The following is a 23,681-nucleotide window of genomic DNA, read 5'->3' as shown; positions in this document are numbered from 1 at the left end:
GAATGAACTACTCAATAGTTTATGTGATATAAAAATAATATCTACCCTAAATAATAAAAATTCTGATGTTGTTTTTGGCTACTTCTCAGTTCAACCTAGGTTTAGTTTTAAGGGTCGTACCTATAATGATTCTTCTCTCACTTCTTTTTACTTGTAAAATTCCAAAGTAGAAGTAAGGTACAAACAAATATCTAAGGCTAGTTGTGTCTTCACACTAAATACTAGTCTTATTAGTCAATTTGAGTCAGGTCTACAATAGTACTACAAAGGAAGCATGATTCTTGAGAATGGTCATACATTATGTTTAATGTGTGTTGTAGTCAGGCCTGACTTATTAGCCGATTAGTTAGACGAAGTGCTTGTTAGTTAAATTTAACACCAGACTAACAATAATGCATTCTGATTTCTGCGTTATACTTTTATTCGTATTATGTGAGGTAATATTTCAAATTAAAAAAATATTTGCTTGTAGTTAATGTTACAAGTAGGCAACTCGCCGTTTTATATTATAGGTGTATTATTTTAATAGTTAGGTCGTCCAAAATCAACCACTGTACACACACAACACATCAATACATCTACGGAACCCTAGAAACGCACGACAGAGTCGTGGGCATTCAAATAGCTTTAACAGGGCTCTCTCCGTCACTTACTCCATACAATCGTAGTTCCAATTTTATTTGAAAATTAAGCAACCAAAGTCCATGAAATTTTGCAGACATATTCTAGAAACTAATATCTATGTGTTTATAGTGTTTTAGATTTTTCTAAAAATATGTCGTTTCAAAATTACAGGGGCTCAAAGATTTGTATGTGAATGTTTGAGACCGCGTAACTTTGTAAACGAATATTTTAACAGAAATCTGGAAAACCACAGGCATAGATATTAGTTTCTAGAATATGTCTGCAAAATTTCATAGACTTTGGTTGCTTAATATTCAAATGAAATTGTAACTACGTTTGTATGGAGCAAGTGACGGAGAGACCCCTCTTAATTATAATTTTATTGCCGTATTGTAGATGCATGCGTTGTTTTAATACTCGAATGACATTAAAATTGTCACAATTAGTCGGTTTACGACAAAATTACTGCAAGTGAAATAATTAACATTTCAATTTTATTTCTCAATAAAAGTACCATTAATATTCGAGGTTACAATGTCCATATTACGTATCATTAGGTAGGTAAATGTAGTACACCGGCCCTAGTCTAATAAAGTTTTATTTTAAGCAATTATTATTTTATTACTTGATATATTATGTCTTTAAAATTAAAGCATGTTGAATTATATTATGTATTAATTTATTAAAAATATACTACGCTGCAGACAAGTGTTAATTAAAAATTTATAACACTCCCGACAAGTAAAGGTTACAGCAGGTAACTAGAAAAGAGCTGATAACTTTCAAACGGCTGAACCGATTTTCTTGGATTATAGCTAAGAACACTCGTGATCAAGCCGCCTTTCAAACAAAAAAAAAACTAAATAAAAATCAGTTCATTAGTTTAGGAGCTACAATGCCACAGACAGATACACAGATACACACGTCAAACTTATAACACCCTTAATAATAAAATAACCTTTTTGGGTTAAAAACGGACACTTTCAGTACCACAGAATTCTAAACTTAAGTTAATAGAAATGGTATTTAATCTGCTGCTTGCTGTCTAGCAGCGGATCGCGAATTTCGTAATCATAACCCTTCCTTTTGGCTTTGCCGCAGTCGGGTAAGAAGGAAACCCTAGCAGGCAGGCACCTCGATACGCAAAAATCTAGGACTAAGTATGCTTTTTTGTAGGAATAATAAAACAATATTAGGCGATGTAATGTGCGTAAAAATAATATAAATATACGTATCAATACTGTAATACATCGGCATCGTATAGTTATATTATTGTTTCTTTAATAAATATGAGGGTTTCAACAAACAGCACAATGGGAAATTTCATTATTTAAATGGCACAAGAATGCTTCGATTAGGTAAGCGATTGCATCACTGATTGTGTAGATCAAAACATAGTACAATAACTTGTGATACATGTTTGTAAATATTTATTAGAGTACTATAGATCCTGTTATTCTTATAGCTGGTTCACGTTATTGCAGTTGCTGGAACAATATGGAACGATGTAGTCACAGGGGCATACGGATCCGAGCCATGGTCGCTAACTATGGACCTCATAGAAAACCTCAGAGTCACTCAGCGGGCGATGTAGAGAGCTATGCATGGAATTTCTCTACAAAATCAAATCAGAAATGAGGAGATCCGTAGGAAAACCAGAGTGACCGACATAGCTCAGCGGATGCGAAGCTAAAGAAGGCGATAGACGTTGGGATCTCCAGATGCTGGAATGGCGATCTTGCATCGGAAAGCCCCTCAAAGAACTCACGACATCAAACGAGTCGCAGAGAGCCGCTGGCGCAAGGCCGTGGCGTGTAGAAGTCCCTACTCCCACCTATTTTTTTTTCTCTCGTCTGGCTTTACAAAGATTAGCCAATGTTAAGTTTTTAGTTATTTACAAGTTAGGGAAACTATATAAGTATGGACTTCGTCTGTGCTGGCGCTCATCGACACACGCGCAGCGCCCCTTTAGAGCGCTTCCCAGTCAGTTCCACCACCAAAAATACCAATGAAACACAAAAACCGGCCACTTTTAACAAAAAAACACTCCAAAAAGGCAAGGCACGCGCGCCAGCAAACGCCAACCTATGTCATTTTTCCACTCCTACCTATGTCCATTTAGAAAAAACTTAAAATATTTCTGGTGGTGAAGCTCTTAAAACAATTCGAATCTGTTTTTTGCGTAAAGTAGGTATCCTATAACTATTCTTGTATGGCCATAACTTGTCGATGTGTTACTTGTAAGACCGTTAAATTCTCTGTCGACCGATCACATTGAGTGTCAAATTAATTCAGTGTACACATAAAACACTATATTCTTAGGACCAAGGCACACTGTGACAGAACGATATAAGAACCGTGAGAAATATTTTATTTTGTATCTAATAATAGGAGGAACGACGTGATCACAGATGACAGAACTCGAAATAAAGCAGGTATTCTGATTTCTGCAGACGTGAATGTAAAGTGTGAGTCAGTTCCATAGCATCATTAAGTTGGCACTAGCCAAGCTTTACATGTTTGACATGCAGTTCATCCTGTCTGTCCGTCCGTCCGTCGTGTCTGTCAAGAAAACCTATAGGGTACTTCCCGTTGACCTAGAATCATGAAATTTGGCAGGTAGGTAGGTTTTATAGCACAAGTAAAGGAATAAATCCGAAAACTGTGAATTTGTGGTTATATCATTAAAAAAAGTATTATATATTAAAATTTTCAAAGTAATCAGGTCAAGACTTCACTTGTACATTTTCAAACAGATTTTTGTTTATTTTTATGCACAACAGTTTTTGAATTATCGTGCAAAATGTCGATAAAAATACCCAAGTACGGAACCCTCGGTGCGCGAGTCCGACTCGCACTTGGCCGGTTTTTTTTATATTTTGAAAGCTGCCCATCTTGGTCTTACCCACCGTGATTATATCTAGGCTGAAGGCAATATACTTGGCCTATAATAGGTAGGTACGTTTATGTAGAACTCTAAGTATATGTATGGGTGTATGGCTTAACCCTAACAAGACTCCGTATATGGTTCTGTGATTAGCTGTTTAGCAAGTTCTGGTATGGCGTCATATTATTCAAATCATTAAGTGAATAGTTTTATGTTTTTCTATATCTATTCGGTAATAATACCTATTCGGTATGTAATGGACTAGATGCATAGATACTAGTAAATTGAATGAGTACCTGCCATTTTAATTTTAGAATAATACCAATTTTATTTACTTTTTATTTTATCCCACCAACTGCATCCCCACCATCAACCTACAGCTGCTATATACCTACCTACTATTTATTTAAACGAAAATCACTTTTTAAATAAAAAAAATAACTTAAAAATAACTAAAATAACGTTTCTAAAATAACTTATTCGAAAAAACCAGCCAAATGAGAGTCGGGCCTCACATTCAAACGAGTGTTCAAACGAATATGAATTGAATGAGTGCACAAACGCCCTAAGATCGCACGTGCACAAACCCCCTATGGTCTGGTGGGAGGCTTTGGCTGTGGCTAGTTACCATTACCACCCTACCGGCAAAACCTTGCCGCAAAGCGATTTAGCGTTCCGGTACGATGTCGTGCAGAAACCAAAGAGGTGTGCGTTTAATAAAAACTACTTCCATCTTAGCCTGCATAATCACGTACCACCAGGTGAGATTACAGTCAAGGGCTAACCTGAATCTGAATGAAAAATTAAAAAAAAAGATACGTGCATACGATACGAAAGTGCGCTTGCGCACGTTATATCTCGTCGATGTGTATGCGTGGCACTCCGCCCATCACAATGCTAAATTGGTTCCGCGAAACTTTTCGATGTCTTCTCGCAGATATGGAACACCTGTGCAGTTTATATTTCCGATGATGAATAAATTATTCCATAATATCGACAGTTGATTCGGTAGCATAACGATTTGTTGGTGCATTGAGGTGCATCACTAAGCATGGGGCTTTTTGCAAAATAAGTAATAGGTACCTGGCTGATTTTGTGAAGAGTTTCCTTCTCAAACCGTCGCGTTTGGTACTCTTATCTGTATAAGTACTTAGCTGTGATTTTTAAGTGCAGGAGTATAACTCATTATTTATTCCTGCAAATTACACACACGGTCGCTCGGGACATAATATTAGTAAATCGCATGCTTGCTCAGTATCCGTAAGTCAGGAGCGTAAAAACTGTTCTTTACCTGATTGTGTAGGCAACAGTTTTTTACCCGACTACGGCAAAGCCGAAAGGAAGGGTTATGATTTTAGTTTTATATAATCTTTAATTTACGGAGTTTTTCCTTTCGGAACATGTCAGTCCGTAAGGCATTTGTTAAATCACCTATTTTCATACGGCCTTCTTGTACAACCGTAACAGAGCTTGCCTCATCCGACAGGGGTTGGGATAGGGCGCCGACCGTTACAGCCGCCAATCTGGCGAAGCATGGGAAATCGTGGGAAAACCTCCCATACTCAAATTCTCCGCCTTGTTAGTAAGGCGAAAAGATAATTATTTTTGCTTGGGATATCTGAATGGGTAGGCCGTTATAGGATTCACTAGCCCCAGCTAGCACAAACAACTCATTATTTAAATTCAATTGAAGGAGTTTTGTCGGAAACTAAGCAATGGCTTCTTCGAAACTATAACGCGAATTCGACACCGGACGGAGATAAGCTCAGACACACAGTCACATACATATTAAATTAATACCTACAAGATAGGCTAAGAGCCCATGAAGGCCAGACCATCGTTATTTTATAAAACTAAAAGTTTCCATGCGCATTGTCCCCAACATAGAGAGGAACGATCAGCGACTATTAAATTTGGATCATGGTGGCTTTGGATACCCTTAAACTTTAATATGTCTTGGATGTCTGGCAGCAGGTTGCCACGAAACTAAGTGTCTAGTGCATGACATGATTTCTAATACTTTTCAAAGAAACTGTTAAAAAAAATAGACTTTTTTTTTCTCTCGTCTGGCTTTACACAGATTAGTCAATGTCAAGTTTGTAGTTATTTACAAGTTAGGGAAACTAATATAAGTATGAACTTCGTCTGTGCCGGCGCTCGCCGACACACGCGCGGCGCCCCTTTAGAGCCCTTCCCAGTCAGTTCCACCACCAAAAAACACCAGTAAAACACAAAAACCGGCAACTTTTAACAAAAAAAAAAAACACTCCAAAAAGGCACCGCACGCGCTCCAGCAAACACCAAAACAGACGAAGTCAAAATAGACTTTATACTTTGGCGAAAAAAATTTTACGTCTTTGTTATCTGCCAAAGCCACCATGATCCAAACTTCACAGTCGCTGATCATTCCTCTCTGTGTTGGGAAGCTTTCAGCTTTTATAAAATAACGATGGTCTGGCCCTCACGGGCTCCAAGTCTAAGACAATACTTCAGTAATGACCCTACAGTAGACGTGATACTAATTTCAAATGCAGGATGCGCATGCTCCATTTGTTCGATGTCCGATCACGATTTGAATTTTAATCGATTTTGATTAATCATTTCGCACTAGACATAGCGTCTTTAGAATTTAAATAGAAAAGATTTATTTTACCTACTGCCTGTTTGTTTCTAGACATCATGGCTTATGGTAATCAATGACTAATTCTAGGAAAGAACAAATCTGCAAACTGCAGAGACTATGACATACCTAAGTAGGTATTACTTAATAATAATTGATTTTGCAGTCGATGTAGCGTCTTGTGAATTGAAATCGATAAGATTCATTTTAACCCCCGACCCAAAAAGAGGGGTGTTATAAGTTTGACGTGTGTATCTGTGTATTTGTGTATCTGTTTGTGGCATCGTAGCTCCTAAACTAATGAACCGATTTTAATTTAGTTTTTTATTTGTTTGAAAGGTGGCTTGATCGAGTGTTCTTATAATCGAAGAAAATCGGTTCAGCCGTTTGAAAGTTATCAGCTCTTTTCTGGTTTTCTTATAGAGGTTTTTGCGACGGGGGGGTTTTTAAATTTTAAGTTATACTTATCTATTGATTTTTATATACTAGACATGGTGGCTTATGGTAATCGATGATCTAGGATATAGAACGAACAAATCTGCAAACTGCAAAGACTACGACAGGTGTAACCATAAATCACTTCCCACGATATCTTTATTGTCTGTTCTTCAATCACGTTTACAACGCAAGCATACTTTTTATCCCGTAAAGTGAAAAAGTTCTCACGTAAATATATAAATCCACGCCGACGAAGTCCCGGACAAGTTCTCCTAATGACCCTATACAAAGGACAAACAAGGGTACTCGTAGCTTCATACTGCTGCTAAAAAAGATGATTATGGCCCGATAACTTATAACAAATGACCCGAAAGGATTTTAAATGAATTAGGTAAGTACCTACAGGAAAACCGATACAACCATTAATCAGGTTTTTATATAAATAAGCGAGTTTGTCGGAACGAATCAGTAGTTATGGTAGCTATGCTAAGCTTCGTTTAACAATGTCTGCGCTTCCATGAAGTCTTAGATCCTTCAAAAGTGCCGAATGTCGGCGACTCATTCACCTTCGGCATTATTGTAGACAAAATCTAATTTGTGCTGACAAGAAATAAACAAACTTGTTCAACTGACAATAATATTTTTGATATTAAAATTGCTTGCTTTGCTTTTAAAAAAAGAAAATGCCGGCCAAGAGATTCGGGCACGTAGGGTTCCGTACCATCGTTCAAGAAATAACACTATTTGTAAGTACTTTTTAATTTTATTTAAAAAAAATTGCATGGCGTTTACTTTGAAAATTTTATTCTTTGTTGTTACAGCGGCAATAGAAATACGAACTCTGTGAAAAGTGTTAACTCTTTACCTATTACGGTTAATGATACAGCCTGCTGACAGACAGACAGACGGACAGCGGAGACTAAGTAATAGGATCTCGTTGTGCACCCATCGGGTACGGATCCGTATATACCCACTAGGTAATTACTTAGACTTCTAGACATCTCATGAAAAATCATCTCACGCTAGCCAGATTGATCGTGCAAAATGTCGAAAAAATACAACTGTAGTACGGCACCCTCGGTGTGCGAGTCTGACTCGCACTTCGCCGGTTTTTTTGGGACCGTAACGCAAACACAGTGCACACTATAAAACACAGAAAAAAGACAAAGATCACAAATCCTTACAGTCTTAAAACGGTTTTCCAATGCATTTCAATAGAGAAAGGTTAAGGATAAGACATCTATCAACATAGTGCCAAACAGAAGACCATTTGAGACAAAGTGTCAATCTTAATTCCCGGTACGCTCGGAGAGGCGCTTCGTCGACACAAAAAATACAGCCATTTTTATGGCACACCTTTTCCAGCGTACCTACTTGTTTATGTCCATTTCGTTAGTATAATAGATCAAATCACAACGTTCGAAATTCAAATAGACATCGTATTTATGTAATACTAGCTGATGCCCGCAGCTTCGCCCGCGTGGATTGGTCAGATCCCCTGCAGCATCAGGATTGAGGAGTTGGACTCCAAATTTTTTATGAAACAATGTCGCAAAGTTCCTCTATCGATTAAAAAAGAAATGACGCAAATCGGTTCAGAAATCTCGGAGATTTCGGTGTACATAGGTAGAAAAACACAACTCCCTTTTTGAAAGGCGGTTAAAAAAGTAGCCTATTTTACGCCCTGGTCAATCCTCTACTTGCCTGTGAAAGTCCCGTCAAAATCGGTTCAGCCGTTCCAAAGATTAGCCTTTTCAAACAGACAGACAGACAGACAGACAGACAGACAGACAGACAGACAGACAGACAGACAAAAATTTTAAAAACGTGTGATTCAGTTATGGTATCGTTCAAATAACCATATGAGCTTAATATGAGGTAGTTATTTCGAAATTACAGACAGACACTCCAATTTTATTTATTAGTATAGATACATCATAGAAAGCAACAATAACATATTCAAAGCTCGAGTTGATTCACTACGGCCGCCCAGTTCATCGATAAAGTTAAATGGGCTGGCAATTTTTTTTTTGCTCCGACAGTTTTTATACGAGATTTTACGATCGCTAACAATATTTTACGATCCCGACTGTATCGCAACGAGTCGCATCGGTTTTATACTACTTTAATTTCACCGCCAGAAAACCATAAAAATATGCAAATGCACATAAAAATCGTTCGTGAAGCAACAATAAAATGTGGTAATCTGGTTGATAGGCGGTGACAGCTAGAGATTTGGACTTAGAGAAGTTTTGCGTAAAATTAAACGATTCAAAAAATTTACGAGCACATCAATTAATTATTATTTAACATTTATTGTATTCATAATTTAACATGTCAGAGAGTAATCCGATTAGCTACTAAAAATAAAACTGGCGAGGTATATGTTTTGGTATTTTGGTAATAAACAGAGAGGTGTAATCTACTAGTACTAACGTACTTTGTTTACTAAAGCCTGATGGGACGGAAATCCGACACGACCGGAGAGAGAGCAGCCGGCATTACGTTCTCTCCGAGGCACGGGGTGGAACACCGGCAACTGCCTAAACTCTGAGCTAGTACAAATTTCTTTAAAGAAAAACTCAATACTTACCTAACTATTTTTTGATCCGATCCGGGAATCGAACCTAGGACCTCGGCAACTACAATCGAACATGCTAACCACTAGACCAACGAGGCAGTTACCAGACCATTTAGGCTTATCTCACATTATTTGCGCAAAGAATGAGCCAGCCCATCTGTCACGAGGCAATAACCTCGGTGAAACGTATTGTAGGAATTGTTTTAAGGACTCCATGGCCCCAGGGTCTGTCTCCACGGCAAAGGGAATAAAATATAACTCACATCCGCGCGCCAATGACAATAATGATTTAAATAAACTAACACTGTCACAATCTTTGTTGTGTTTCCCTGATAATACTATATATGTACTTAGTCCGATTTTCCTTACTTTGCTTAAAAGATAAAGAAATCGCAGAAATCTTCTCGGAAAAACGCGTAAGCGACGAGATTTGCCCAGCGTTTTAGACCTTCTGGAGTTAGGTTTTCACTCGTACCATGATGTGATTGTCAGTTCGCGGCAACAGGGTCGTATGGGCTGCGTATATCAATCATTCAGCCTGTTCGCGTCCACAGCTGGACATAGGCCTTCCCAAGAGCGCGCCACCACACGATCCTCCGCCTTCCTCATCCCCTCAACTTCGTGCTACCTTCTTAAGGTCCTCAGTCCAGCGGGTTGGAGGTCGTCCCACACTGCGCTTGCTGATACGCGGTCTCCACTCTAGAACACGTTTGCTCCCGCGGCCATCAGTTCTGCGGTAGACGTGGCCTGCCCACTGCCACTTCAGCTGGCTAATTCGTTAACAATTCGGTCACTCTGGTTCTCCTACAGATTTCCTCATTACAAATTTTGCCCGACAGAGAAGTATCCCCAACATAGCCCGCTTCAAGCACGCTGAGTAGAGTGCCTCTCTTACGCATTTCAGTGAGAAGCTACATACATGTTTACTTTTGAGGTAAAGTAAGGAAAACGAAAGTATATTATTTTCAAGTGCCCTCCAATTAAGTGTTTTCTCGTGTCACCGTGTACCATAAATCAAGTGATATCCGTTATATCTTGATAATTATAGCTGTTACCAGATTTGTAGTACAAACTTGAAACTTAAGTATGTCTATTGTCTGTCGTCTTCATAATGATCAATGTATCAAGTAACAAGTTATCACATACCTACTAAACAGATTACCAGATTATGTACATTAAAAGCCTCATTCGTTTTTAACGTGTTGTCAAGTATCAAGATGAGATATTGAGGTAAAATTAAAATAAAATTTGACATCAGTAAGGACAAAATAAAGCGCCAATATAGAGTCATAAAAAATAGGAAGAGTAGACGGTTCGTGCGTCTAATTTTATTACTACCTATTGGCACCGGCTCCAAAAAATACTACACTAATTCTTGTATGTACCTAGAGGCTACAAACTATTTTATCCATGTAATTAATTAAACTGTTTTTATTTTCATTTTTAATGTTTGTGATAAGAATTTGAACGGTTCGTCAAAGTGAATAAAGCTGGTTAGTATTTTTTTTTTATTTACAGACTAGCTCTTGTAATCAGACCTGCCTGCAAGTGATGATGCAGTCTAAGATGGAGCGCGCTTGCCTAGAAATTTCCTATTCACTTTTGACTTGAAGTAAGTATTAAACAAAAATATTTCGCTCCACTGTACTGCATCTGTTGCTTGCGTTGTCGCACTCTGAACTGATACCTAGTTTTTGAGTTGTAAGTAAAGGGTATGAACCTACTTAACGACATGTCTGAAAAATTACCCGAGTACAGAACCTTAGGCGCACGAGTGTGTCTCGCACTTGGCCGGGTTTTTTTCCGTTGGTAAAATGCAGTTACGCATCCCGCACAAAAAGGGGTTAGTTGGGACTCACTTGCAAACTAAAAATATCTCCCAATTTAGTTGCTAAACCTAAAGAACTGTTAATAGGCTAATTAGAATTATTATTCCAAACGGTAGCAAAGTAGAGGCGAATTTTGAAAACGCCGGCTTTCGCAATCAGCCCGCAGCCTACACGGTCCTTTCTGTGATCTTTAAAAACCCTAAACAAAAGCTACACCGCAGTCACTAAGAATTCGTGTCATACACAATACATTGCACTTTCCAACACAAGTTAAACTTCCATGGTGATATTAAAAACAGCAATGTGCTCAGAACAATGCTATTCTACAGTTAAACATCAAGTCAGAAAACTTCTGAGTCAGGAAAACGTTTTGTATAGAACTTACATTTGTGTAGTTTTGTAGGTACAATTACCTACATGAAAGGGTCATTAATAGCTAGGGTTGCCAATACTTCAAATAAAGTATTGAACCTACTATATTTCGATTCTGGGTACAATATTATAGTGTTGAAGAAATAGGTATAGGTATACTTAGTACGCAATAATACTATATTTCAATTGGATGAATCGATCTTTTTTAATAAACAAAATTCTCACTTTGAAAAGAAGATATTAATCACTTTCCTGTGCCACTTGGCCTCAAAGAAACAGCTAAATAAAATGTTAGTAAGCTAAATAAAACCTTTAGAAGCCAAATTGCCACTGAAAGTACATAGTAAGTACCTAATTATAATATTCAAAGAGTCTAAAATTTCTAGTTTATATTTTTTTTAAATGTTGTGGAAACTCATGGATTTTTCGGGACAAAAAGAAGCCTAAGTATCAACCATCAAAATCGGTTAAACATTTGGGCCGTGAAAAGCTAGCAGACAGACAGAAATCGCAGGCATCCTCTTTGGTGCGACAGTGGGTACAATTGACAACATTATGTTGGTTGAAATTAAATAAAAGAAAAAACTATTGTGGCCGACCCTGATTTTTTGCTCGCAAGTTTAACTTCTTCTTCGACGTATACGCAATTAGATGGGTAAAATCTACAAAAGCAATGTTTGCGTGTTAGAAGAAGCACCAACCAGGAAATCCTTAATAAGATCACAAATCATCCGCATCACAAACATATACCTAAGTCTGATTGAGTCAATCTAAACTAAACTTTAACCAATTGTCTTACAGTTAGTTATGGAAAAGCACGTCCTGTGCAGGGATTTGCCTGTCCAGTCCCACCACAATTATACTGACCCAGTCACCAGTAACCTATTTGAAAGTAAATTGAGTTTGTCGAATTCCATCAAAATTCGATGTCTATTCTTGCATTGTAAAGTAGCCGGGCGATGTTGCATTTTAGGTTTGTACACCATCTGTATTAGCTAGCAGAATATTTAGCTAGGGCAATATCGCTTCCTTTGTAGCTCCATAAAATCGTTAAGATGCACAACGCCGAAAACTCAAAACACCAAAATAAAAATTTTGTAATTTGCGATAATGATTACTTACGCAAAATACCAAACATGTATAACGCTAAAATGCAAAATACCAAACCCAAAATTTCTTAGTTTATTCCAGGTGTTCGTAAATAAGGTCTGTGCTCTTAAAGTTAAGGAGACCACCAAGGAGAGATATATTTTAAAGTTTAATTTAGTTTAATTCTTGTAGTTTAGTCATGTTTTTTTTAAATTTCTTAGCGAATTGGCATTTCGCGTACATAACGCATGATGCCCAATCTAACATTCTCCGTTTTACACGTCTTTTGACATTTTGCGTTTTTGGCGTTGTGCGACTAACGCCATAAAGTCAGTTTCCTGACCGGACAGGCACAGTGACAGCTATCCAATATCTAGCAATCCAATCCAATATCTAATATCTAATCCAATATCCTAGCAATGCCGGCTCTTCTATCATCAATAGCATTCGGTCACTGTATAAATATTGAATGCTCTACACTTTTTGCAGCTTCAATTTTTCTTTAAATGTGGCCAGGAGAAAATAAATAGTATGGAATATACCCCATACCTAACAGGAATCCGTCTTACTATCTTCTGTGACTATATTATTGTTGTATGTATTCTAGGAGTAGATGTTCATATTTCGTACACACATTAACATTAAAAAAGTACGTTATTGTTTTTGAAGTCGGTTAATTGTTTTTGAAGTCAAAAAGTGTAAAGTAAAAATTTATAACACCCCCGACAAGTGAAGGTTACAGTAACTAGAAAAGAGCTGACAACGTTCAAACGGCTGAACTGATTTTCTTGGATTATAGCTAAAAACACTCTCGATCAAGACACCTTTCAAACCAAAAAACGATGCCACAGACAGATACACCGATACACACATCAAACTTATAACACCCTCTTTTTAGGTCGGAGGTTAAAAATCAGTCTACTTTTAATTAATCCTAACATTTATTAGGTCACAGGCAGTTTGCTACAGAGCAGTACATAATCACCGTGTACTAATTGTGAACGGGACTATAAAAAATTAATTAGTAAGCTTATCGCGACTATGATTTAATGTTGCAAATGACTTTCCGCTTCAAACACATTAATTAAACATCTCGAAGGACTTCTAATTGAAATACACGGGTGTTGGAATTTCAATCGACATAACAGGCATTAAATGATACTAACTATTAAATAAATAAAAGTTTATTTAGCTCCACAAGAACTGCACAATAAAGAATAAGAATAAAAAAATACAACTGATGTTAATTCTACAAAATAACAACTAAACTTAAAACTAGAAATACAAATAACAATATTTCGTGTGTGACCTAAAAGGACTCTGCACACTAACAACTTATCGAAAACAACAATCCAATTTAAAACTTTTTTCGATTTATTTTTTAACTAAATGAAACTCTATTTTGTATCTATGGTTTTACTCAACATTTTCTGTGCTTAAAATGATATAATACTAAGTCACAAAATAATTAGACTACGAACACTTGTCGCAGTGCGAGGGTCCGATGTCGTATTCCGCGAAAGCCCCAAGTTATAGCCCCACAAAACGCCGGAGGAATCATCAATGCTTAAATCGTAATATATTGAAGAATTCGCAATTATCATATTTCATGCTTATTTACGACGTCTAGGCGTCCAACTGACATGTATCCGACGCGATCGCTTAAGGTCATAAAATGTATAAACCTGGCAATAAATGTTTGTTTTATTTATGTATAATTAATATATACATAGGTGAAATGTTTGTAGTCCTTTTTCCATACGGTCGTGCGCTTGGCGTTTACGAGCGTTTCGAGGACAAAGCCTAACCAACAGGGTTGTCAGTTCCTCTGGAGAACTGTTGGAGAAGCAAATACCGCAACTTGAATTATAAAATAAATTCATTCCCAACGCCAGATATTCTGAATAACAAACTATCCATACTATCCATACTTAATATGTATTATAAATGAGAAAGTGTGTCTGTCTGTCTGCTACCCTTTCACGGCCCAACAGTGTAACTGATTCTGACGAAATTGGATACAGGGTTAGCTTATATCCCGGGGACGGACATAGGCTACTTTTGTCGCGGCAAATCAAAGAGTTCCCGCGGGATTCCTAAAGACCTATCCACTTAACCGATTTGTATTTTTGGCACCGAAGTAGCTTGCGTCCCGTCCCTGTAATCGAAATAGGCAACTTTTTATCCCGGAAAATCAAGCAGTTCCCACGGGATAGAAAAATCTAAATCCACGCGGACAAAGCCGCGAGCACCCTCTAGTTATAAATAATAATTCATTTCTGTAACCATTTCACATAGATTTTTATTTTTATCGACACCCGATTAATTTCTCCCACAAAATCGACTCTTCAGGTATAGGACCTCTATTCATGAGCTGAGCTATATCCCATGGGACGCCATTTAAATAAATTAAAATATTTAAATCTCGCACTTACGAAACCATAACAGGATCCAAAAGTATGACCAGGAGTTATAAAAATTAAGTTAGTTTATTTAATAGTAATCTAACACCCTGTTTCTTTAAACACCCATGAAGCTTACCATATAAGTTGAACCGAGGAGTAAACTTAGAAACATCCTGGATCTTATATACCTAGCTTTTATACCAAACTTGTCAGAATGACATTTACTGCACAAGAGAGCGTCGGCGAAGAATTTAATGTTTTGAAACATATCTACAAAGGCGAACTCTACCGGTGTTAAAATAAAAACTTTATTGTGGATAGAAGTCGTTAATCCCCAACCTCGCCCATAAAATATGCTGTGCATATCTACTGGTGTAATTACATCCGTAAAATACTGTTGTTGTGGTAAACGCGCAACAAATAACTGAGTTGGTGAAAATTTTATTAGTCAAAGTGGTTACTAAAGGAAATCTTTGTATTTACTTAACTATTTTAGATCTAAACAGCTCCAATCAAATAGGTTATGGTCAGGTAAGAACTTAGTTGATATTTAATTTTACTAAGTCACAAAACCAGACGTTTCAAAAACTAATGTTACCTATACCAATTTTATACACATATATTTTGTACTAAAACTCGTGAATCCTTTTCTCATATCGGACAATACATCAGTATGTCAGATACACATGATTGACACGTACTGAAGTCGTTACAAGTGTAAATTAAAAATTTATAACACCACAGACAAGTGAATGTTACAGTAACTAGAAAAGAGCTGATAACTTTCAAACGGCTGAACCGATTTTCTTGGATTATAGCTAAGAACACTCTCGATCAAGCCACCTTTTAAACAAAAAAAAAACTAAATTAAAATCGGTTAATTCGTTTAGGAGCTACGATGCCACAGACAGATACACAGATACACACGTCAAACTTATAACACCCCTCTTTTTGGGTCGGGGGTTAAAAATATGCCCTTTATTTCCCAACAAATATAACAAAACACATTACCTTTTTCTTAAAAGTCACAAGTTCTTCTACATAGTTATAACTTAATTATATTTCTTTCAAACTTAATAAATTAGATAAGCATTTCACTTAATATAAGATAATATTGTTATGTTGCACCTAAGGATTAAAAAAACTTACACCCTAGAAAATATAAAACATGCCTTTGGCTAGTAATTTTTTTTAGTCTGGTTTTTAAAAATATGTACTTATTACCTCACAATATTTTTTTTTCGCAAAGTTAGGTTTCCGTGGATCCTCATCAAAAATTCAAAATCAGTAGGTACCTAACTGATTTTGGGACTCCTTGATAGATGTGTAAGTCATAATTCGTACTGGGCGGGTTTATTGCATGAGTTGCAAGAGCTAAAAAATTTGGGAGGACTGTATCTTTTTTGTTAAGTTTAACGTCATCGGTAGGTATACTGCCCACGGCCAATCAGATTTGAGAAGTCACACGGATCCCCACGCGTCTCCAAGTTACCATGACGTGTACCTATGTTTAAAACATAATGGATAAAGTGTTTTTGAAATTTGCACCCAATGTAGGGTGGAACATGGTCTTTTCGTGTTTGAAATGATACCTTTTCAAAATGTACCCAATACCCATACCTATTTATACTAATATTATAAAGAGGAAACCTTTGTATTTTTGTATGTTTGTATTGAATAGGCTCAAAAACTACTGGACCGATTTCAAAATTTCTTTTACCATTACTTAGAGGGATTCTTCCGAATCCGTATAGGCCATATTTTATCCCGGAAAATAGAAAAAATAAATGTCCACCCGTGCGAAGCCGGGGCGGGTCGCTAGTAAATTATAATGTAGAATTGATAGACTACGTACGCTCTCTGGTAGTTAGTTTGTAAGTGTGATGTATAAATGACATTGTACAATACAATAAAAGTATTCGATGTCCTCCACGTGGACGAAGTCGCGAGCATAAACTAGTAATCAAATAAAAGAAAAGTTGAAGGTGTAACTTTTATTGATAGCACTAGAAAAGTTTACATGTTTCTTACTTGTAGTGTTAGCTACACGCTTCTTTCTATGTAACCAATACCTGGGCAAAGCAAACCGAAGCCATTATTTAGACATTTTTAATTATCCAGCACTATACTTACGCGGTGATAGTGCCCAAACCCTTTTAGCCGGATGACTATTATCCTGGCAGTCGTAAAGAGCGTTTATGGTCTATAAAACCAAGTGGAGATACACAGCCAGACAGTCTAACTTCAGGGATATCCAATTTCATCGTATTGTAATCCTTAATACAAACGGAGGAAGGACTGACGAGTTCGTTGTGTGTGCATGTGTAATGTGTATTATTTTTCGCATACTTGTTGCATTTTTATAACCAATATATTTCGGTTTGATTTGTAACTCCTGCCCGATGCGAAATGGTTTTTCGTTTTGTTTGGTTTGCAAAGTCTGGTATTTCTGTTTTATTAGTGCAAATATAGTAGATAAGGGGAAATAAAATAATTGTTCGTATATGGATATATGTATAGGTAAGTATATACTTACTAAGTTAGGTACTATATATATTCTGTTTTAATATAGCTTTTAAGAGCTTCGAAAGCTTACTTTTCTTCTTTAGTTACGTTAAGTTAGATATATACCAATTTTGTTACCTGTATACAGATCTTTAGAGCACAATACATGCCAAATCTATTTCTTTATAATAAAACTAGCAATTATCCGCCACTTGGTCCGCGTGGCAATGATAAAAATATCAGAAGTCCATCAGTTCAGTTTTATGAAATTCTTGCTTCTGAAAACATACCCCCTAATTCACAAAGTAAACAAAGTTATTCTGGGTTTAATAATCTTACTTCCATATTCATACTATAATATTATAAATTCGAAAGTGTCTGTCTGTCTGACTGCTAGCTTTTTTAGGTTTACCTAACTGTTTAACCGTTTTGACATTTGTTACAGAAATAGTTTGCATGCTGGAGACAAATATGTATGTAACTATGTATATAATGTATATTGTATGTATATAAGACGTAGGTCTTATCCCAGAAGTCAAAGAGTTCCTAAGGATTGTTAAAAAACTAAATCCACGCGGACGAAGTCGCGGGCGGGTATCACCTTGTATTTTATAAACACAAATTAATTTAAGAACATTATCCCTACAGCGGCGATTTCGTTTACTTTATAGCACGATTTACATTGTAAAGAGTCTTAAATTTAATGAAACTAAAAATTATTTTTCTTGATATGCTAAATAAATATAACATTAAATGCAGTTTTAATGCGGCGATAATTACTATGGTGCAGCTGGCTCCTTGCCAATACAAATAAGTTACAGAAAATATCTGGATAAAGTTTATCTTCTCCAAATCTTTTAATACGGTTGCTGTTATTGTTATATTCAGCTAAGTCTGATATATTCAGAGGTAGCAGCTGCAATTGCTTGTAAAGTATGGCATATTATTGTAAATTGAACAGAGCAACCGCCGAGTTTCTTGCTGGTTCGTCTCGGTAGGGCTGCATTCCGAACCAGTGGTAAATTATTTTGACGATTCAAAAGCACTTGTAAATGTTTACTTGAATAAAAAATATATATGTACCTACCTACATAGTGCATATCTAGGTAAAAGTTAATAAATCGGACCTAATATTCAATGTTTAGTATATCTGTGCCTACTAAATCTATACTAATAAATAAAATTGGAGTGTCTGTCTGTAATTTCGAAATAACTACCTCATATTAAGCTCATATGGTTATTTGAACGATACCATAACTGAATCACACGTTTTTAAAATTTTTGTCTGTCTGTCTGTCTGTCTGTCTGTTTGAAAAGGCTAATCTTTGGAACGGCTGAACCGAGTTTGACGGGACTTTCACAGGCAAGTAGAGGATTGACCAGGGCGTAAAATAGGCTACTTTTTTAACCGACTTTCAAAAAGGGAGTTGTGTTTTTCTACCTATGTACACCGAAATCTCCGAGATTTCTGAACCGATTTGCGTCATTTCTTTTTTAATCGATAGAGGAACTTTGCGACATTGTTTCATAAAAAATTTGGAGTCCAACTCCTCAATCCTGACGCTGCAGGGGATCTGACCAATCCACGCGGGCGAAGCTGCGGGCATCAGCTAGTGACAAATAATTTACCTATCCTATCCTATCCATGCATCAGCCCATCAGCGAACCTAATCTTTTGAGAGCACGTTGGGATACGAGTCGGTAGGTATATGTATAGGTCCTATACATTAGAACATGTCTTCTAATAAGAATAAAAACTTTTCTTGTAACTATGTATTAGAGGTATGAGTATGACTCGGTAATAATAAAGACTTTCGAAAAAAAAACTTTTTTTTCGATTTAATTAGGAGGCATTTCAAAAGTAGTATCTTTTTTAATACAAATAGCGAGCAAACGAGCAGGCGGGTCACCTGATGTTAAGTGATTACCGTCGCCCATGAACATTTGTAACACCAAAGGAACCGTTGCGTTGCCGGCCTTTCAGTTGGTTGGTCCGCCCCTTGAATAACCCCATGTTGTAACCTAATGGGAGCACCGCAGAAGGGAGTTGATCCCACAGTTTGCACGTGGAAAAAAGAATCTGGCACAACGGGCGGTCGAAGTACACCAGACACCCAGACGGTGAGGGTGAATTGCTTGTGGTGGCGAAAGGATTAGAAAAAGACGACGAAACAAGGGGTCTCTCCGTCACTACACTTTGTATGAAGCGATACAAACGTAGTTCCAATTTCATTTGAATATTAAGCAACCAAAGTCCATGAAATTTTGCAGACATATTCTAGAAACTAATATCTATGTCTGTGGTTTTCCAGATTTCTGTTAAAATATTCGGGTTCAAAGTTACGCGGTCTTAAAAATTTACATACAAGTCTTTGAGCCCCTGTAATTTTAAAACTGCATATTTTTAGACAAATCTAAAACACCACAGATACAGATATTAGTTTGCAGAATATGTCTGCAAAATTTCATGGACTTTAGTTGCTTAATATTCAAATGAAATTGGAACTACGATTGTATGAAGCGAGTGACGGAGAGAGCCCTGTTAATCTAAAAATTTTACGTACTGTACCTACTTGATATCTAACTTGATAACTTCTCATATCTGTATCTACCAACATATTATATTCTGACTTGCACCAAACATTGATATCGGTGTCCTTGCCCGCGAAAGCTAGTGCCCGAAATACGGTTGGACATAAACGTGAAATTTCAATTTAGGGCTGCCATCATTGGATATATTGGATTGGATAATAAGTTGTCCCACTATCCTATCCCACTTTGCGACATCTATTAGAATAAAAACCGGCCAAGTGCGAGTCGGACTCGCGCACCGAGGGTTCCGTACTCGGGTATTTTTTTCGACATTTTGCACTATAAATCAAAACCTAAAAAATAAATAAAAATCTGTTTTAGAATGCACAGGTAAAAGCCCTTTCATATGATAACCCGCTTGGTATAGTTATCTTACTTTGTAAATTGAAACACATTTTACATTTTTAAATGATGTAACCACAAATTCACGGTATTCAGATTTATTCCTTTACTTGTGCTATAAGATCTACCTACTAGCCAAATTTCATGATTCTAAGTCGACGGGAAGTACCCTATAGGTTTTTTGACAGACACGGCGGACGGACAGACAGACAACAAAGTGATCCTATAAGGGATGCGTTTTTCCTTTTGAGGTACGGAACCCTAAAAAGTCACTATACTCTTTCCGGGGAAAGAAGTTAGTATAAAGCTTTATAATATGATTGGTTGGGGTGACCAATACCTATAGGTAACCTCTAGCCTAACCATAAAAGTTGATTACCAATTAAACATCTTAGATAATAAACTAAGACAAGAATATATTATGTTAAGCAAAGTGACGCAATTTCGCTAAAATGTGAAACTAAAGCAAACTGAAAAACTGCAAAATATAGTTTTATTTTATAAGTGAACCACATAAGAAATCCTGTCAGTTTTTCACATATTTTAGATTTAAATATATTTCGACTTTCGATAAATAAGTCGGCAAACGCATATATCTACATATATTATACTTTTAGTTTTTTTTTTCTTTTGGAGCAACGAAAGCAACAATAACTTTCTTTTTACGCCACATTCAGTGTAGTACAGAAAGTAGCAACCCTATGACATTTTGCCAAAACAGGGAAAGGGTGAAATGACGAGCGGTAGACTCGTAAAACATGAAACGACTTTTAGGGTTGTCACTTTTTAACTAATCTTAATTAAAATCGAATAAATAGTCCTATATGATCTACATTTTGTAAGATAATGTAAAAGCTTTAATTGTTTTGTTTTTGTCTTACCTATAGTTCTGAATACGTAATAAAATAGCTGTAATTAGCAGCAGTTGGGATGAAATTTATAGGCAAATACTTAAGCTTTAAATCAGGAATTCATTGTAGTAAAGGTGAGAAACTGCAGTAGGATATACCTATGCATGACTTTACACGTTGAATGAATAACACTTAGGCTTAGGTATGTCTATAAGCCATGTATAGCAAGCAATGTGTGAATTTTTATTAATAATAGTCTATTATTTTGTAAGTTGCCGGAAGCATAGAACCGATTTATCTAAAATGATTTTCTTAAATATTTATTATTATATAATTATTATTATTATAATTCTTATATTTTATTTTAACCAAAGTGCCAACCTTAAAACCCCGACATATAGTACTAACCTTCTGAACAAAACTCTCCTATCTGACTTCTATAGAACACAGAGGAAACCAATGTTATTTACCCCGGCATCACTTTCCTATCAAAACTTGTATTACTTCCATCCACTTTATGTTACTACTTAAACTTTTATCCGAGCAAAACTCGATTTATCTGTGATAAAAAGTTCTAAGCTTATGGAAAATAGAATAAGGCGAATGTATTATCAGAAGATCGAAATCGACGAAAAAGAATTAAGTTTTACTTTGTAGGGGCTTTGCAAGTTGGGTTTTGAAGATAATAATATTTATTGTAAGCTTAGTTACTAACACTCACTTCGTGGTACATAAAATATCAATCGAGCAAACCTTGCAGCATTAGGATTGAAGAGCTGGGACTATGAATTTATAATACTCGCTGGGACTTGGAATTTGAACTAAATAATTTTTAATTCTTGCTTTGGATACTTTGAGTCGCCGAAAAGTTCTTAATATAGGTAAAAATAGTTTGAAGTAAACTAATTATAGAAAGGTATGGCATATTATGAGATTGAGAGTAAATTCCATAAGACACTTCCACAAAAATAACAAAAGACAAGATCTGAATAGAACAAACTCAACCGCGTATTTAATTACTTTTTTAACCCCCGACTCAAAAAAAAGGGTGTTATACGTTTGACGTGTAGGTACGTATCTGTGTATCTGTTTGTGGCATCGTAGCTTCTAAACGAATTGACCGATTTTAATTTAGTTTTTTTTGTTTGAAAGGTGCCTTGATCGAGAGTGTTCTTAGCTATAATCGAAGAAAATCGGTTCAGCCGTTTGAAAGTTATCAGCTCTTTTCTAGTCTTCTTATAGAGGTTTTTGTGTCGGGGGTTTTTAACTTTTAAGTTATTAATTGTTTATTTGACACAGTAGGTAGGTACAGCTATAATATACCACAATAGGACCACCCATATGCGAGCGTCAAATGCAGTCAATTACTCACTCGGCTCGGTAAAACAAAAGTACTTATAATATGTAGGTGCTATCAACATGTAATTTCAGATTTTTCAACCTGATACCACCGAGTATTAGCAATTTAATCGCAAGAACACCAAGGGACATAATTTTATGTTACAAATATAATTTTTTTATTACGGTCGTAATAAAAAAAATAGTTTCATACTCGTATGTTGAAAAACACGCACAATTTTTCGCGTGGCTTTATAGCCGCCATGTTGTTTTTTCGGTGGCGTCATATACATATTTCTTTAATTAACTAATAAATACAGTATTACATGACCACTTAGTTGTACCTAACTCCAGCTACCACTCCATGTTTAATACAAAACCACTTTTTCTATGTTTCAACATCAATTAAAATATAATGGTCCGAGAGAGGGAAATTAAAAGTCCTAATGAATCAGATACTTAAATGGATAATAATGGACAGTAATTTTGTACGTATGAAGTATTGCCAGACCCAACCGACAACACCTATAAAATTATCTAATTTTGCCTGCATGCATAAAACCATAGAAGTTACTTCCATTTATTATTAATGACATTAGTAATTATTCCAATTGTATTATATTATAAGATACTTTCATAACAAATCCATGATGTAGGTCTATCTCCGTGTTCTGAGCTATCTCAGTGTTTCTGATCCATATTATGACTTTTAAATATTCCAGCTCTTGAACAAATACTTAACTTATAATAAACTAGAGGATGCCCGCGACTTCATCCGCGTGGATTTAGATTTTTATAGATCCTGTGGGAACTGTTTGATTTTCCGGGATAAAAAGTAGCCTATATTCGTCCCCGGGATGTAAGCTAACTCTGTACCAAATTTCATTAAAATCGGTTCAGCGGTTGAGCCGTGAAAACGTAGCAGACAGACAGACAGACACACTTTCGCATTTATAATATTAGTATGGATGTGTTAGTAACACTCGATACTCAACAGGCGTACCTACTAATAAGTTCCAGACAATAAAAACACAGACATTGATAAAATTGAATTACATTGGATGTTGTATGAACCATTTATAGATATTAAATATGAATAATGCAAATAATATTAATTAATCTCATATTCCATACGGCATATAAATAGATGCACCTATAATAGTATGTTTTATTTGCATTAGCAATTTATTATTCGCCACGTGCAAGAC

At 36.2% G+C, this 23,681-nt stretch overlaps 1 protein-coding gene across 4 annotated transcripts in view; it reads right to left on the bottom strand.

Annotated features, from left to right (window-relative positions):
* Nucleotides 1–23,681, bottom strand: part of LOC123875177 (protein doublesex) — a 272,131-nt gene that overhangs the window by 228,829 nt on the left and 19,621 nt on the right. The window lies entirely within an intron of this gene.

This window comes from Maniola jurtina, chromosome 19 (genome assembly GCF_905333055.1).
Source record: "Maniola jurtina chromosome 19, ilManJurt1.1, whole genome shotgun sequence".
Taxonomy (NCBI): Eukaryota; Metazoa; Arthropoda; class Insecta; order Lepidoptera; family Nymphalidae; genus Maniola; species Maniola jurtina.
This window is presented reverse-complemented; position numbering and strand designations above follow the sequence as displayed.